The sequence below is a fragment of the Triticum dicoccoides genome, chromosome 6B, assembly GCF_002162155.2.
Source record: "Triticum dicoccoides isolate Atlit2015 ecotype Zavitan chromosome 6B, WEW_v2.0, whole genome shotgun sequence".
In the NCBI taxonomy this organism is placed as follows: Eukaryota; Viridiplantae; Streptophyta; class Magnoliopsida; order Poales; family Poaceae; genus Triticum; species Triticum dicoccoides.
This window is the reverse complement of record NC_041391.1, coordinates 171721778-171736080: the sequence shown is the minus strand read 5'-3', so window position 1 is coordinate 171736080 and position 14303 is coordinate 171721778. Positions and strand designations below refer to the sequence as shown.

The window sequence follows — 14303 nt, the reverse complement described above, 5'->3', positions numbered from 1 at the left end:
CGGACATGCCACAACACCACCCCGCATGTATGAGGGCCCGGTACGACGCTTCGGTGGCATTGCTACCCCCAGGGCCCCCGTCCCGCCTAATCCTTTAGCGTTTCACCACGAGATCTAGCCCTTTGACTTCCCACGGACGGGCTTTGACCAGTGGACCTCTCCACCCGGTTGTGTCGGGTCGGCCGAGAGGGACACCGGGGAGCAACATCCGGGCCAAACCCACAGCTAAATCCACTCCGTGTAGACCCGACGCGTCCGTTTCCCCCCTCCAAGTTCGGGCGGCGGCGCCGTCCGTGAGGGAGGCCACGCACCGGAGACGCGTACCGCCTCTTCGGACATGCCACAACACCACCCAGTTGTCAACACGTACTATATGTAAGTTAGTCAAATAATAATATTTAAGAAAACATAAAATATAGCTATGAAAAAAAAGAAAAAAATAACAAGTGGAGGGGGTGACCGGGAAGTGGATAAGGGAACTATGATAAAAAGATCGATGACGTGGTAAAAAAAGAAAAAAAAACTATGAAAAAAATATAGATATGAAAAAAAGAAAAAAGAAAAAAAGGAAAAAAGAAAAAAAAAACTATGCCGACGGCAAAGCCGTCGGCATAGCTGCGGCATAGGGCAGATGGTCGGCGCGCTGCGGATCGATGATGTGGCATCTATGCCGACGGCAGCCGTCGGCATAGGTGGTGGTCGGTGCGCCTCGGATCGATGACGTGGTAAGGGCATCTATGCCGACGGCCTCCCGCCTCGGCCGTCGGCATAGATCGGACGCCGTTAGCCGCACGGCACGGCGGGATCGCCGGGCCCGCAACTATGCCGACGGCCAAGATATGTCAACGGCTGCTGTAGGCGTAAGTTTGGGTAAGCCGACAGCCTTTCTGGGCCGACGGTCGCCGTCGGCATATGTCTGGATAGCCCGACGGCTTTATTACGCCGACGGCCTGGACATGGCTGTCGGCATAGCCCTGACAAGGCCGACGGTGGCCGTCGGCATAGATATGGCCGTCGGCATAGGGCCCTGTTCCGGTAGTGTTGGAGGCACATGTTGATCCAGTTGTTATGCCTATTGAGCTTCATCCAACAATGCATATATGTGAATGGCTTTTCCCTTCATCGTTTGATACAACGCACACAGGCCTCCGGGCTAGACAATGGTGTGATCAATAACTTACAACATTGAGCAAATCAATGAAATGATGTAGAGCAACAAAAAGCAAAACTAACGAGCTCTTCAAGTGACACATCTCTTTTGTCACCTTGTTCGCACTTGTGCATACGCCTGCAACACTTGTGACGGTCTTATGAATGGCAAGCATCGATGGAGTAGCCACTTTGCACCCAATCATCAACCACTTTCATGTTCTAGGGCGCGTAGTGATATTGCTCATTGAATCGAACATGCACACTTTGCCAAAAAAATGTCACATTTTTGCTTCATGCCTTGAAACTCCACACTTGCGGCCAACCACTCCTCACAAAACATTTCATCCTCCTGCACAAAGTATGTAGCCATCTTGTTTTCTTCAAAGTCAACAATGAGAACATCAAAACATTACGCTATGGTATTTGCCGAAATACTTGTCGGGTGTGGCGTCCTTCATCGACGACGACGGTAGGGGCTAATGGTACTTCGTCGCCAGTGGGATCCGGGGTAGGACAACGGTGTAGACCAAGACATGAAGATGTTTGGCTAGAGCAACGTAGGTTTGACAAGGCCTTGGCGGCGGTCGGGATGGTACGATAATGATGTCGGTCTTCAAGGGTGTGGATACAGAGCATAGGGGGAGGGGGGAGGTTGAAAAAAGGCTTCGGATGGCGGAAATACAATTTGGCTCTAGGGAGCACATGCTCCTTCGAGTCAAAAAACTTAGTTGCAAATGTCAAAAAGTTGAAAGAAAGTAAATGTGTTCATTATCACACCCAAATGTTACCCGCAAATTTTTAGAGGAATAACTTAAGCATTTCTACCTGTGCAAAAAAAAAGTCGAATGCCAAATGTTACACTTAATTTTACTCTTTCAATGACGAAGTACTGTTATTCCATATTCCATATCGCATGAAAAATTTCAAGCACACTTGCTACACTAACATGAACATCTACAAAAAATATCAAAAAATAAAATTAATTTACTATTTATTTTAAATTTACTGTTCATTAGGGAGCATATGCTCCCGAGAGCCAAAACATCGCGTACCTGAATATGGGGTATTTTTTGATGGGTCGGTGGTGTCGGAGTCCATAATGGCAGACCTCCAGACTTCCATAAACCTCCCCAAGTTTGCGGGACTTTGACATTCAAACCGGTTCAGTCAAATTTGATCCCCATTGTTGGATGACAAAAACTGTTCGAACCGTCTGTTTAGAATACTAGATGATACCTGCGTGTTGCTACAAGAATTGTTTGCTATAAATTTCAGCAAGATTTGATTATACGAACATGAATATTTGGATTCTTATATAACATTTAAAACTAAAAATACATGTAACTATAAAACATTTATTCTTTTTTTGTGGTAAAATACAAATAAGATTTACAGATATTTGAGTCTTTTGCATGCGTGTTGAATATTGAGGTAGGCCTTTGTCCATACGTAATTGTGTGATGAGGTGGCATAGGTGTATGTTGAGATAAATATGTTAGGGCATCTTCAATGGCAACCCGTAAATTTTCTCCCGCATCCATTCACGGACAGGGGAAAACATTCCACGGATACGGATGCGGGAGGCCGCCATCCAACCGTAGCCGCATACATTTCAAACACTTTTCCAATAAGCCGGATAAAATTCATGCAAACACGGTCGGATTTCATATAAACATGACGGATTTCATTACATTTACATCAACTAAGCGGTGGTAGTTCGGTTTTGGAGGTATAATTAATACCTAATCTAAATGGTCGCTGATGCTTGTTCCCCATGTTCGGCCATGAGTCCCGAGAACTAAAGCTTCGCCCTCTCCAGCTCCGCCTCGGCGCTCTGCAGCTCTGCCTCCGTAACCTCCACCTCTGGAGGCTCGGGAAGTGAAGTTGTCCGCCTCCATGTCGCTGCCAAGCGGCTAATCGGCCGCCGATATTGAGCCCCCCAACCATGGTATCGACGGGAGGGGAGGAGCGGTGGCCTACTTGGGACCCGTGCAGTGGCGACCTATCATGCACTGCTCTTCCTCGCCGCAGGCTGCGCACGCGGGCGTGTCAGCTTCGTGGTCGTGGCGGCGGGCGATGTCCCCCTCCTCCTCCTCGGTCTCACTGAACACCACCTCACCCGCCTCGCCGCCTCCTTGTAGGTGGCCGCCACCTCCATCACCCGCTGGCGCTACCGCTAGCAGGCGAGGCGGATCTCGTGGGTGGAGCGGTAGGACTCAAGCATCGCCTCCTGATCCGCCATGTCCGCATCCGGAGCGACCGCCCTGCCGGCGGCGAGCTGATCCTCTTCCTGTAGGTGCCCTTGGATGAGGTAGTGCTTGTAGGCGGCGTCGGCCTACGTCTCCCGGAACTGCTCCTCCCGCTCCTCCTACATCATGTCCATGTAATGGGCATGAGTGTCGCCAATGGTCATGGTGTAATGCGTCGGCAAGGGTGGCACGGAGGAGGAGGGGGGCGCCGGCTCATCGTCGGCCGCGTCCTTCATTGGGATGTCATCATCCTCTGGCTAGCCAGCCGGCAGTAATGGCGGCCATCTCCTTCTTCTAGTCCGGCTCAACCCATCCCAGAAGCTTTAGCGGGGGAGAAAGCCATGGTGGGAGTGGTGCACAGAGGGATCAAAGGTAGATGACTGCGGTTATGGTTGGGGCTTCGGTTTATATAGCAATGGCGGGCGGTAGAGGGACGGACTGGTGGCACCAGAGGAGACACCTCGGCAACCGTGTGGCACCAATGTGGGCGGCAGACGGACGAACGGGCGGCCGTCGCGTCTTTTGAACATGCACCAGTCGCCTGCACCGGAAAGCGGCGCGGGCAGCGCTCTCTCGTCCAGCGCATCGCTTCAATGCCGACCCTAGTGAGTGGTCGCAGGCATGAATGCGGCACTGACGCTCTGGATCGGCGCTGACCGTTTCAGCGGGAAGCGCACACGGGATGGAGGAGGGATTTTTGGTGGGCCAGGGCGGTCCGAAGCTGGCGTGGGAGTGGTCCGGACTCCCGCAAAGCCACACCACGTTTGTCTTCGCCTCTTAGGTTTGCGGGAGAAAGTACGTCTTGACCACGCCATGGACTGATACAGGACCGCAGTAGATGACTTTCACGGTCCGACAGCACGGTCCAGACAGATGCGGGAGGTTTGAGGGTCCGCATTGAAGATACCATTAGTAATAAACTACTTTTAATTTGCAGGGACCAATCTGGCATGTGTTGCAATGAACAAGAAACCTTCTGGTTTTGTTTACAAAGGACGACAAAAAGAAAATGAACACCATATTCAGGGAAACAACATTTCATTAGTTTGCATGCAAACGACTTAAGCATCAGGGAGACTGAAGCTACTCACTCTGAACCGCTGCGTAAGTGCTGCTCCTCATCAGCTTGAACAACTCCCTAAGTTTGTCAGATGTGTAAGCAGAATTCCGAAGCCACACTTTATCCGTCACGTTAGTCTGTCCCAATGGCGCGCCATCCATGCGGCCGTCGCGGCGACAGCCAGCTCCGTCACAACGTCCCTTCTGGCCCACACTCGTATCCCACCCTTTCCGCCTCCGTATACCCAGCCGTATTTTCCTCCGTCCATAACTGCCTCTCCCACGTGACGTTGTACCATTGGTCCAGAAAGCAGGAGCATGCGAGCTCGTCCGCTCCATCGCCGCTCTCCTCTGTTTACTTCTTTCTCCATCAGAAGAAAATTATTAACGACCTGTATACTGATCAGTGATAAAGAGTACAGCATCATCCCTCGGGGAAAATCCGGTAGAGTGCAGCATCTAAAAAATAATACTGATACAATGCATCCATACCTACTAAGCATCAGCAAATCATCATCGAAAAGCTAAAACTCTTCAACTGAAGTGGTAGAAACTAAGGTTCTACCGGGTCTAGGCCGGAGGTTGTAGGGGAAGGAGGGAGCTGGTCGTGGACGAACACGCGGACGCCGGCGGCTGGGCACCGTCGTGCGTGAGGAGGCGGCGGCTGAGAGGGAGATGGCCCAGGGAAGGAGGCGGCTAGGGTTAGGTCTCCCGGCTCCCTAAGGAAGCCGAGCAAATATGATTGCTTCTTGCTTGATTAGATTGATACATCTCCTCTCCTTATATAGAAAGGTTTACTTGACTCCTAAGCAAACGATAAGATAATCGGGCTAAGCCCCTAATAACAATAAGATAACTTGGGCCACAACCCTGGGCTAAGCCCCTAATATGACGGTCATAACATGAAGTACTAAACTACTCCCTCCGTTCCGAAATAATTGTCGCTGGGGGCGTCGTTCCGACCAGGTGAAACAGTGTGAAAGTAAAATACTACCCCCGATTTGAAATCAATCGGGAGGCGTCTTCCTCCGTCGCTCCTCCCCTCCGCCAGGCTTCTACGCCGTCGCTACTCCCTTTCGCCAGGCTCCTCCGTCGTCCGCATCTCTGGCGTCCTTCCCCGCCACGGTCCGCAGCTCCCTCATCGGTCGCCCTTCCCCGCCGCGGTCCGCAGCTCCCTCGCCGGCCGCCCTTCCCGCCGGCTGCCTGCTCCGCCACAGCTTCGGATCCTTCACTGTTGGCCACAGATCCTTCGCCGGCCGCCTCCCCCAACTCCAATCAAGAGCTCGAGGTCAGCCGTTGTGCTGTCCACTTCTGCTGCTCCTCTCGTCTCTGCTCCTCTCCACTCCAATCAAGAGAATCTGCAATTGATCCAAAACAGGTCAATTGATGTCAATTTGATTAACTAAATCATCCAAAAACCAGAATGATAAGTCCATATGCTACTGTTGATCCCAAGACCGGAATGACAAGTCCAGGTGTTCCTCAATTGAGGAATATGATTAACTAAGACACAAAGTGAGTAAGGCTGCAAGTAAACCTGATTGATTCTGCGAAGAAGAAGAAGAACACAGGTGTAGCTGCAAGTAAACAGGCTCGCAACTTCAACTCTGCTCTCTTCTTTCTTGTGAGATGTTGGCAATGTCAGTTATTTTTTCTGGGTGAATGAATGAAGTTTTCTGATGTGAATTCGATGGAAGGCTGCCGGTGGAGGAAGGGGGACACTTGATGCCAGCAAGTTTTCTTAATGCAGAGTCAGGTCGACGAGGAGGCCAAGGTCGACGCCATCTGTATGTGGCATTCTTTCAGAATCAGGTTACATCGGTGTAAACTGGACATACATTCAGTTCACATCCATCTGATGAAACCATCATGTAAAACCGCAAGACTTGGAAACAAGCAAGATACCAACTTCAACTGACAACATGAATACAAGGAGTACATGGGTCTCTAAGACTACTTCATGTCTGAACTTTAAGTTTCAACTGACAATAATTGGTTAATTCATTGTACTCATGCCTGTAAATGTACTCTTGCAAACATTTTACTCCATGCTACTCTAGATCATGATTGTAGACAGTCTCTACTCTGCTCACCTCAGCATGCTTGGTTAAGTATTTTTGTTAATCTCTTCACTGCCACAAACTATCAATCAGCAAGCTGTCCTTTGTACACCTCAGCATGCCGTCCCTTTTCGATCAAATTATCTACAGAAACATTGTACATTCAGTTTTCAGGCAAAAATGTTTAGCTACTCAAAATACTCCAGACACGTCGAAGCACTCCAGCACCGAGGAGTAATAAGTAGGAGTAGCAAGCAGTGACTGAAACTGCAGATACGCCGAGGTTAACATTGACAAACTACTGCAACTTTTCCTTATTACTCCAGCAAAACTACTGCAAAACTAACTGAATCGTTTCACTTGAATCAACTACTGCAACCAAATTCGGTTAATTAAGTATGCAGAGATACAAGTACTACCATCAGAGAGAAACTACTGCAACCAAACTGAATTAAGTATGCAGAGATACAACTAACTGAATCTTTTCACTTGAATGAAGTACTGCTACTGCAACCAAACTACTGCAAAACTAACTGAATTAAGTATGCACTCCTTGTTTCTTGGCCTGCTGCAGAAAGAAAGCAAGCAAGCAAATTCAGAGTTTACCATCAGAGGGAACAGAGGAGGGGCTTACCATCATCGATGGAGATGCTGAGGTCGCCAGGCATGGGTGCGTTCCAGTTTCTTGGCCTGCTGAAGCAGCCGGAGGCAGGCCACGACAGCGCATGCTTCTAGCTGGACGAGAGCGATGTCGTGTGGCCGGTCGGCGACGGTGCCCCCGCGACGCGCCGCTCGGCGCATGCCGGGCCGCAGAGCTTCAGGTTATCGTCGCTCCTTGCGGAGGGCGGCGGCGGCGTCCGGGAGTAGCAGCTGCACGCGGCGGGGATGCCTCTGGCCGTGCCTCCGATGACGGGTCACGGAGAGGAAACCACATCAGGGCGGGCCGGGAAGGGGAAGAGCGGCATCTCCCTGCGACAGCAACGAGGGTGGCGTACCGCAGCTGCGGGCGTTGCAGATCGAGCCGCCACGCCAGGAGGGAACTCCATCTCCCTCCGTTGCTCGGGCGCCGCTCCAGATCCGCCGCTCCAGATCCACCGCTCGGGCACCGATCCACGTCCACGCCTTCGTTGCCTATATCGAGCTCTGGCGCCGCTACACATCCACACGTCCTTCGCCTAGAAGCTCGTCGCCGGCGCAAAAAGAATCGATATTTTGTTGACTTACGGGGTATGAGTGGAGGCGGGGTGGTGAGGAAAAAGGGCGGTGGAAGAGGCCGGCGACGGGGAGAGGGAGAGGGCGGCGACGGGGAGAGGAGAGGGCGGCGACGAGGAGAGTGAGAGAGCGGCGACGAGGAGAGGGAGAGGGCGTTGCCGGAGGGGAGAGAGAGAGAGAGCGGCGACGGGGAGGAGACGGAGAGCGGCGAGCGAGAGAGCTAGTGGGAGCGAGTGAGTGGGAGGGCAAATTTGGAAAGTGAAACTTTTTTATAACGTGACAGAATCTGAACTGTGTTTGCCCAACGACAATTATTTCGGAACAGAGGGAGTATAATTGATATACAAGGTTCTCTCCTGAGCATGGTTTTCAATTTCAGTTTCAACAAAATTTCAGCACCAACTGAAATCACTGAAATTCAGTGAAATTCAGTTATTTCAGTTCTCATTTCAGCCAAAAGGCCGAAATATTCATTTGAATTTAATTAAATATTTGAAATTTTCAAAAAGTATTTTGAAAAATATTTGATTTCCTGTGTACTGAATTTGCTGAAATATTTTGACCGAAACGTGATATTTCAGTGTCTACTGAAATTAATGAAATTCAGTGAACTACGGTGAAATCTCACTGAAAGTGAAAACCATGCTCCCGAGCATCATCAGAGCCAAGTGATAAATCAGCCTGTCACTATCAGAACTCACACTCTACCCGGTTTATTCTGAACCAAAATGAGTCACAGTCAAAGTTCGCCTAATAAGGGGAAGTAAACGCCTTAATTCAAGATGATGGAAGAGAGAACTGGTCATCCAGCAGGTAAACCATCAACATCATCCACTTGTGTTTGTCCACATACTAACTGTGATCGCAAGTGCCTTTTGGAAATGATCTCCCCGTGCACTATCTTGCCAGATGAATCTTTTTCAGAACATACATTTTCCTGTGATAGGGGGTCACTAGTAGAAAAACACCTAATACTTCTGGTTCATAAGGGCCTTTAGTCCCGGTTCATGAACCGGAACTAATGGGTCGTTACTAATACCTCCACCCATTAGTCCCGGTTCAAACACGAACCGGGACCAATGTGCCTCCACGTGGCCCTGTGCGCCGAGCCCAGTGAGGGGGCCTTTGGTCCCGGTTGGTGGCTCCAACCGGGACCAAAAGACATCCACGCGTCAGCATTCCAGTGGCTGGGGTTTTTGTTTTTTTTAAAGGAGGGGAGGTTGGGGGTTTTGGGGGGTTAATTTAGGTGTTTCATATATTGTGTTAGCTAGCTAATTAATAGAGAGAAGTGTCCTCTCTTATGTCCGTGCTTGGTCGACGCTACGTACTATATATACATAAGTGATCGAGAGAACCATTCAGTACAGAAGTTCGTCATGCATACCGAGAGAAGTGATAGATCGACCTCTCCTTCTCCGAGAGATTGGTCGAATAACAAGTTTTCGTATCATGTATCCGACGCTACTGGCTACATACATATACAATATGTATAAGATCTCTTAATTACAAACCCCTAGCATTTGAAATCAATTTCCATATGGTATTCTCCGGCTTTACAGATGACGTGGTCAAGAAAGAATCCCGCCAATTCCTCTTGAGTTGCTTTCATGCGATCTGGTTCTAGGAGTTCATCCCGCATCTGCCACGTCTAATTTGAAGAAGGGGGTTAATTAATGCATATATATGAATGAAACTCAATAGAAATGATGGTATAATAAAATGAAATTGTGAATATTATTGCTTACGCACTTCATATTGTCTTCTAGAGTAGCCCCGCTTGTTTTTCAAAGTCGCGGTGTGGATGAACTCGCACACGTAGTATCCACAGAAATCATTCCCTTCCTCATGCCACAAGCACTTTACGAGAAATAGAGGTCAATCAAACTGATAATGAAGCATTATAAATGGTATTGATGAAAGTACAGCTATAGAATCAACGAGAGATGCGCGCAACTAGCTAGCCAGTAGTACTTACTTTCGGGTATTTATATGTCAGCTCCTTCGGCAGTCCCGGAGCTTCTGCGGTGAACTGTTTCCAAACCCTGCAAGACAAAGAAAATAATTTTTATTACTTGAGATATCAGGAAATGAACAAAAAGTTGCCGATATGGTGCGATAATGATCGATTGAACTTACTTGCTGAGCATTTCAGTGATGTCCGCATAGGATTTGGGATCTTTCGTCTCGAGTCTAAGACGGTTACTAGTCCATGCTCAAGCTTAATCTCCAGAAGAATATAGTGGTACCTGCGCACACATGCATAACTCATCAATTACATTACTATAAGCTCGCTTGAGTAATAAGGGAAACCGAATATGCACACGACAGTAACACTTACGGGCCGTTGTAAGGAAAGAGTATTGTATCTTTGTTTTGATTTTTGATCAACGATTGTAGCAAGTTGTCCTCGGCCTCTTTGACGTTCTTTTCAACCAGAAATACATCTATGATATTTGTGTTAATGAACCCAATATCATAAATTTCTTGTTTTTTGCACTCGACGATCTTCAATCTGCATAATATATTGAGGATAATTAATTATAAATACATGCAATGAAAGAGCCGAGCTATATATAGAGACTTAATGACAGAAATAATACTTACAGGCAGTAGCAAAAGACCATTAATTTATCGAGGGCCTTTTGATTGAAGAACTCGAAGAACTCCTCAAATGGAACAGTCAACAGATCATTTGCAACGAGATCGTGCTCCTCTTTAATATGCAGATACAAAGCATTCTTACCCTCAGACTCTCTGCAGGTTTCCATGTACCAATTATGGAATCTTCGCATCATTGTTGTCAGAGATTTTTCATCTTTGACGAGAGGCTTCCCGTACTCGTATCTGTGTTCATCCACCTCCAAGAAATCAGGAAGTGCATCGTCAGGCAGGTAATCGTCAAGATTGCCATAACCGGCCACCGTCCCCGGAGCATTAGACACATTGAGCGGGGAGCATGATTGTTGTGCTTGTTCGCCGAGCTGGGCAATTTTTTCCCCTTTGCTCGTTCTTTTGACCTTTTAGCACTGACAGTAGTTCCCGACCGCTGGGCTTGGAGATATGTCTATTCAGTAATGCGCTCATAGTTGGTTCTCGGCGGAGACTTTGGTGGTTTCCTCAGGGCATCGATAGTGCGCTTTGCTTTCACCGGATCTACCTTCTCCTCCAGAGGTGGATGTCTCTTTGCTTTCACCCCTTCAAAGAACTCCTTCACGTGGGTCCGCACAATCGTATCGTTTTCCTCCTCGGACCTCTCGTACGGTAACTTCTCTAGAGGCTTGAGAGATGATGGACCATATTTGTATTGCCTCCCGCCTCTGGTTGTGCTGCTAGACGCCGGAGCAGACAGAGCGGCTGCGGCGTCTGTCTTCTTTCGTGCTTGCTTACGAGGCGGAGGAGAAGGAGTACGACGCGTTGGAGCAGCCGGGGTGGCGGCGGGTCTCTTCCGCCCTTGCTGGCGAGGCGGAGAAGGAGGATGCTGCTGGCTGCTCGGGAGCGCCGGCGCAGGCGGAGAAGGAGGCGGAGTGCCGCCACGCGTGCCTTGATCGTCACTCGCCAGAGGAGGAGGCGGTGGAGGAGGCGGAGTGCCCTGACTCGCCGGAGCAGGAGGAGGAGGCGGAGGCGTCCAGTTCAAAAGGTTGATGAGCTCCTTCTTCCATAGGCATGGAGTCTTCAGAGCAGAACCCAACCTAGTCTCCCCTTCACCGGTAGGGTGGTCAAGCACGAGGTCCTCAAATCCCTCCGTTATTTCATCCACCATCACCTTAGCATATCCTTTTGGAATCGGCTGGCAGTGATAAGTTGTGCCGGGTCCACTAGGATAAACTTGGCCAACAGCCGCCTTGACCTTCAAAATCATCCATCGCGCCATCATGTGGCAATTTTGAGACTCCGTGATACCATCCACGGGATAGCTGGCAGGAGCCGTCAAGACATACTCCGGCTGAAGTAGCTCGGTGGAAGCCACGCTGCTTCTCCGCTGAGATGGCGGGGTAGCTTCGGGGGAAGCTTCGGCAGGTCATTTGCTGCGATCTGCTGCTTCTCGTTCCTCTTCTCGATCCTCTAGCCCCATTACCCTTTCGTGCAGCGCCTGCAGTTGGTCCTGCTCCAGTTTCTTCCTCCTCTCGTGGGTTTTGTAACCCCCTGCGTCCGGAAAACCAACCTTCCACGGAATGGAGCCTGGCGTGCCTCGTGTCCATCCAGGGTGCTCAGGATTCCCAAGGGCCATTGTGAGCTCGTCCTTCTCCCTGTTTGGAAGGAACGTCCCTCGCTGCGCTGCATCGATATAGTGTCGAAGGTTCTTGACTGGTATTTCTAGTTGCTCGTCCATTCACTGGCAAAACCCTGTTACAGGGTCCAAGGTTCCGCCAGACCCGAAGAACCAAGTCCGGCAACGGTCTGGCCATCTCATTGTCTCTGGTTTGATCCCTTTTTCAAGCAGATCATTCTCAGTCTTGGACCACTTAGGCCGGGCTTGCAGGTAGCCACCTGAACCCGTGCGATGGTGAAGCGTCTTCTTCGCAGCATTTTTCTTGTTTGTCTCCAACATCTTCTTACTCTTTTCCGATGTCTTGTGGGCCACAAATGCGGGCCAGTGATCTTTGATCTTCTCATATTTGCCGATGAATTCTGGTGTCTTTTTATTTTTAACAAACTGGTTCAGCTCTTTTCTCCACCTCCTCATTAGGGTTGCCATCTTCTTAAGAGCACAAGACTTGATTAATTCCTCTTTAACTGGCTTCTCTGGATCCTCCTCTGGCGGTAGGGTGAAATTTGCCTTCAGCTCAGTCCAAAGATATTCTTTCTGCATATCATTGACATAAGACACCTCAGGGTCTTCCTCCTTAGGCTTATACCATTGCTGGATGCTAATCGGGATCTTCTCCCTAACAAGAACCCCGCACTGAGAAGAAAATGCCTTCCTTGTCCGGATGGGTTCAATCGGTTCGCCGTCGGGCGCGATTTCTATGATCTCAAACTTTTCATCCGAGCTCAACTTTTTCTTCGGGCCTCGTCTCCTTACTGAAGTTGTGCTCGATCCGAAGGGCTAGAAATTATAAGGAAGAAAGACGAGAGTAATTAATATGTGTACATATACCAAAACAATGGAAGCATCAATTAACTAGTCAGCACGGGCTTAACTAATATATATATACCTGGCCGGGCTCGGTTCGGTCACCGGAGCAGTCAGCACGGTCTCCTTCCTGTTCCTCCATTGTGTCACCGGAGCCATCATGAACATAGTCCTGTTCTTGTACCGGCATTAATGGGCCGAAGCCATCATGAACATAGCCCTCTTCTTCACCCCGTTCTTCCAGCTGACCAACAACGGTGTCGAGGAGAAATGACGCAACTTCATCCCTTCCATTTGCGATTATGTCCCTCAATATCGCTTCTGTTTCTTCGTCTCGGCAGTGCTCCATAGTTTCTGCAAATATTTACAACATGTTTATATATGGTACAGATGGAACTAGTGGCAAACGTAGAACTAGCCAGCTAATCACAATAAGGAATCATGTTAGTGGCCTCGACGCTGCTTCTCTAGGGTTTGGGGTCGCCTCGACACAACAACGCTTCCAAAGAGTTAATTTGTTGGGTAGGGGCGCGGCGGGAGGGGGTAGGAGACCAACATCATTTTCTCTCTAGGGTTTGGGTGTCCTCGAGAGTTTTGGTCGAGGGAGAGAGCCGAGGGGGGGGGGTATTTATATCGACCGCCCCTCATGTCGAAGTTATCTCGAGGGGGTTATATCGACAACGACGAGAAAGGAAAATAATTAAGGAAAAGGAAGAAAAGAGGAAGAAGGAAGAAGGAAGAAGAATAAAAAAAAGAGGAGAAGAAGAAAGGAATAGAGGAGGAGAAGAAAAAATAGAAATTTTTTTCTATTTTTTCTTCTTCTCCTCTATTCCTTTCTTCTTCTCCTCTTCTTTTCCTTCTTTTTTCCTCTTCTTATTTATTTCTCCTCTTCTTCCTCTCCTCTTCTTCATCTTCTTATTTTCCTTTTTCCTCTCATTCTTTTTCTTCTTCTTTCTTCCTTCTTCCTTCTTCCTCTTTTCTTCCTTTTCCTTATTTTACTTTAAATTTCTCCTCTACACTAACCTAAAATGCACTAACCTAAAATCGATATCTACTAAAAACTTAAAAAAACAATACATATATGAAAAAATGCATATATGAAAAAAAACATCATCATATCATCAACAGAAAAAAAAGTATTTTTTCTAAAAATCTATCTTTTGCATATATACATCAACATATATATACACTAACCTAAAATGCACAAAAATGCTATCGGAGAGGGGGTATATCGACCCCCCTCATGTATCCACATACATACATCTACACATACATATATACTTACATATATGTATAAATTTTGCATATATAAAGTTTTTCTAAAATCTAACTTTTGCATATATGAACATATATACACAGAGAACATATACATATATACACAGAGAACATATACATAAAATGCACAAAAAAATAAGAGGAAAGGGCGCCGGCGGCCGGACCGAAGGCGGCGGCGTGTGGTCGGGGCGACGGCGACGGGGTTGGGGAAGGGGCGGCGCG

At 48.4% G+C, this 14303-nt stretch overlaps 1 long non-coding RNA gene across 1 annotated transcript; it reads right to left on the bottom strand.

The window, feature by feature from the left end:
* Positions 1-5246: 5246 nt before the first annotated feature.
* Positions 5247-7896, bottom strand: LOC119326357. Its single transcript, XR_005157937.1, has 4 exons — positions 7155-7896; positions 6554-6664; positions 5998-6245; positions 5247-5818 (listed from the first exon to the last, which is right to left on the bottom strand). It is a non-coding gene; the product is annotated as an uncharacterized LOC119326357 (long non-coding RNA).
* Positions 7897-14303: the final 6407 nt, after the last annotated feature.